The sequence below is a fragment of the Eurypyga helias genome, unplaced genomic scaffold (assembly GCF_000690775.1).
Source record: "Eurypyga helias isolate BGI_N326 unplaced genomic scaffold, ASM69077v1 scaffold11203, whole genome shotgun sequence".
Classification (NCBI taxonomy): Eukaryota; Metazoa; Chordata; class Aves; order Eurypygiformes; family Eurypygidae; genus Eurypyga; species Eurypyga helias.
In genome coordinates this window covers 186,869-190,777 of record NW_010243355.1, presented here as the reverse complement: position 1 = coordinate 190,777, position 3,909 = coordinate 186,869, and positions in this window count along the sequence as shown.

Below are 3,909 nucleotides of genomic sequence, written 5' to 3'. Positions count from 1 at the left end.
GGCGGCAGGCTGCGGGCGGGCTCAGGGAGGGAAGGATGGGGCGTGGTTGGCGTTTTGAGGGAAAAGGCAGGCGTTTTCCCTCGGCATGGGTGCCCCTGCAGCATCCGTACGGTATCCACACACATGGCAGGTCTCAGGTCCCTCCTCACTCCTGGGTAAGAGTCCCACCACCGTCACGACAGAATCATAGAATCACAGAATGGTTTGGGTTGGAAGGGACCTTAAAGACCATCCAGTTCCAACCCCCCTGCCATGGGCAGGGACACCTTCCACTAGACCAGGTTGCTCCAAGCCTCATCCAGCCTGGCCTTGGACACTTCCAGGGATGGGGCATCCACAGCTTCTCTGGGCAACCTGTCCCAGTGCCTCCCCACCCTCTCTGGGAAGAATTCCTTCCTGATATCTAATCTAAACCTCTGTTGATAGCAACAGCCCTTAGCCCACCTCTTTGTAGGTCTCCCCACGGGTGACACCCACCCCGCTGCATCAGCCCACCCTGCACCAGGCTCTTCCCCATGCCAAATCCAGAGACCTCGGAGCAATTAAAACAGACTTTTCCCTCGCGGAACCAAGTGTTTTCTTCATCTCTGCATAGCACTGCCCAGCAAAACCAGCCAGCTCCGCTAAAACCCACACGTTTTCCCTGGTGAAGCAGCTCCTCTTCATGGTGAGCTTGTTCTCAGACTCCTAAGGACAGACCAGTTAAATGAAGGCAAACAAGACTTTCCCCATCACTGGATATTTCTGCCTTGGAGAACAGCCTGAAAGGATCTGTCCAAACATTGAGCCCATGTTTTTTTGCAGAGCACGTCTCTCAGGAAAAGCGAGGCTGGTTAGCTTGGCAAGAAGAGAACTGAGAGCCCCAGGGCTCTCTTTTTTCCCTCCATAACTGATCAACTATTATTTCGTCTTTCTCTGCAGGAGAACTTGGTGTTTTCCTGCGAGCAGAGCTGCTGCACGGACCCTGGGTGCTGGGTGGTATTCAGAGGTGGTTGGTGATAGGGCTTGGGTGGGCAGGGAGCCATTGGCAGCCTGAGGAATGCTCAGCCATCACCAGTTGACCCTAATCCCACACAGCAGGACACAGCACCTCTCATATATATCATTCCCAAAGAGCTGCTTCAGAACAAACCCCGCAGCAACAGCAGGCCTTGAAGTTAGGGAAAAAAGGACTGTTAAAGCATGTCTGTGATGTGTAGGATCTGAAAGCAACCGGCGTGCCTATGATTGTCTGAAGGCGTCCCAAATCTCTCTCCACTGATTTGAAGGTAATGGGTGTGATACATGACTTACGGATGGATGGAAATTTCCCCTCTGCACATGGGCATCATGGAAATCCTTGCTCCAAGCATCCCTAATGCCCTTGGAAGTGGGACCAATGCTCTTGAAGCTTAGCCTGATCCTGTTTTCCAGAGCCAAGCTTGAGGAGACCTGAAAAGAAAAAAAAAAGGAAAATAAATAAAAAAAAAAAGACTCATTTGTCGGAGACATGGCTTGAAGTGCAGGTCTCGTTCCTTACCACATGAAAAGCCCTGCTGCTGCGTGGTGGTCTTGGAGAAGAAAGGGGGGTCCTGCTGAGCCGGGAGTTGGCAGGGAAGTCCCCCAGGCTGGGGCTGGAATCGCGGCGTGATGAAAATGAATGCTGGCTTTGTGTACAGGTAGCTGGGGAGGATTTATGACCCGCCCAGGGGTATGAACACGGGCTGTGAATTAAAGCACTGTTGGAGAATCAGGAGGTTGTGACTTCAGAGCCGTGGTCCTGCAGAAAAGGACAGGGCAGATTCCTCTATATGGGCTCTAAAAATAAAAAGAAAATGCCAAAGGTTTCTTTAAAACATGCTTTTTGTGAGTGCTAGCCCTGGTGGGACCCCACTTGCCTCACCTCCCTTCGACAGCAGCCCCAGGGCTGCCATAAATCGCACCGAGCTATAATAACTGCACGGGGAGCGCAGTGTAGCCGCCGTGTTGTGTAGATCAAACGCTGCAGAAGTGGAAGCCGACTTTTTTCCCTGGCTCTGGACCTTTCAGGGGGAACGCCTAATGATAAAGAGCTGGCGCTGCTCTATGTAAGTCACCTTTTAATGGGCCACATGGCACAATTTCCTTAGAGAAACTAGACAGGTACATCAGGAGACAATAACAGACTTTACACCCTTCCCAAAATGCTGGAGGGAATGTGGGTAATCCCATCCATTGCCCTTCCTGTCCCGCCCCACCTTTCCCTGCAGTGCTGGTGCCTCCCGTCAGCCCCAGCAAGCTGCAAATTGCCATGAACAGGGACGTCCCAGCAAAACACAATGACCACCTTGTCCACCACCGCTATTAAACCGTCTGCGCTTTGGCACAGGGGCTTGGGATTTGATCGGGGTTTGTGTATCAGAGGCACTGACCCAGAATGGGAGTTCCCAGGGACAGCCCTGACTCAAATAAACCCAAATACCACTACTGAGAGCAACGGTACCAAACACTTCCTAAACCAAACTATTTCAGCCTGCTCAAAGATTAAAAATTTTATGATTTGGATGGGGTTTTTGCAGTGATGCAGTTAGTATTTTACCTAGAAACATCACTCCAAGAGCTGCAAGCACAGCATTCAGCAAACTCACTTTCCCTGCCTTATTATTTTCGGCTACTTAGTGACTGGTGGGATTTGTCGTATGTCAGAGATATTTTTTTTTTTTTTAAATTTCACAGAGATCTTAACACCAGCAGATCTTGGGTATATAATTTATTCCTAATGTTTCAGACTTTTAGAAAGGGCAGCAGTGCTGGTGAAGACCAGGGGAATTGTGGGGCAATCCGGCCTTCTTTGGAAAACAATTAGATTTGGTTATTGCCCGTGACAGGTTGTTGGTAACATTAGCTCAGTATCATAACATTACAGATGGGGATGGTCTGACAAGAAATTTTCCCTTGTCACAGCTCCTGGCCCCACATGTGGGACAGCACTGGGGGAAGAAGATGGGGCACAGAGCAAGGGAAATGACTGCTCCTGGGGGTAAAGTATAGGGTCCATATACCTGACAAAACACCTCAGAACCCAGAAGAACGGGGAAAAGTGGATAGCAGAGCACAGCCTTGTGCTAGCAGGGTGGGGGTGGAGTATTGGCTCAGTTTTTACACCTTATTCTGCCCCTGGGAGAGCCAGAGCAGTCTCCCCAGCCTGCTTCCCAACACATCTCACCTTTTTTCTGCCAGGAGGGTCATATCGTGGTTTTCCAGCAGAGGGGGAGATAGGATCACTTCTTCCACCATCGAACTGCTTGCTCTGCCTCGCATTACTGACATTAACAAGAAATTTAAGAAAATGCAGTATTATTGATCCCTGCATTCAAAAAGCTGACACTTCCTTCTACTGGCCAGGAGGGAAGGTTGTTTAGGATGAGCCAATGTAGGTACCTATGAGGCTCCTTCAGAAGTTTTAAGATCAGCCCCAACAAAGCACTGTAGCAGTCAAGAAAATTACTGTAAAATCCTTGCGATGTTTCAGTTTTTAATCTGTCCAAGCTACAAGGCTGGCTCTGCAGTACAGCCCTGATCCCAAAAACACTGAGGTGAATACTTCTTTTTTAGCAATAAAGCCCATATAATTGTTCATGTGTTGAAGGCTAAGTGTTAACTCTGGTAGAAGATGCATTATCAGAGCAGTTCACTGTTCACTGACACTAAATGAGCACTGGCATGTCCAGTGGCCATCTTCTAGTCCTCAGGTGGACCTTGAAGGTTGCAGAAATGTCATCTAGCACAGAATATCGGCTCAGCAGCGTAAGCTCTAGCAAACTCATTATGTCTGTCTTGTACTTCTTAATACTTTACAGAATCATAGAACGGTTTGGGTTGGAAGGGACTTTAAAGATCATCTAGTTCCAACCCCCCTGCCATGGGCAGGGACACCTTCCACTAGACCCG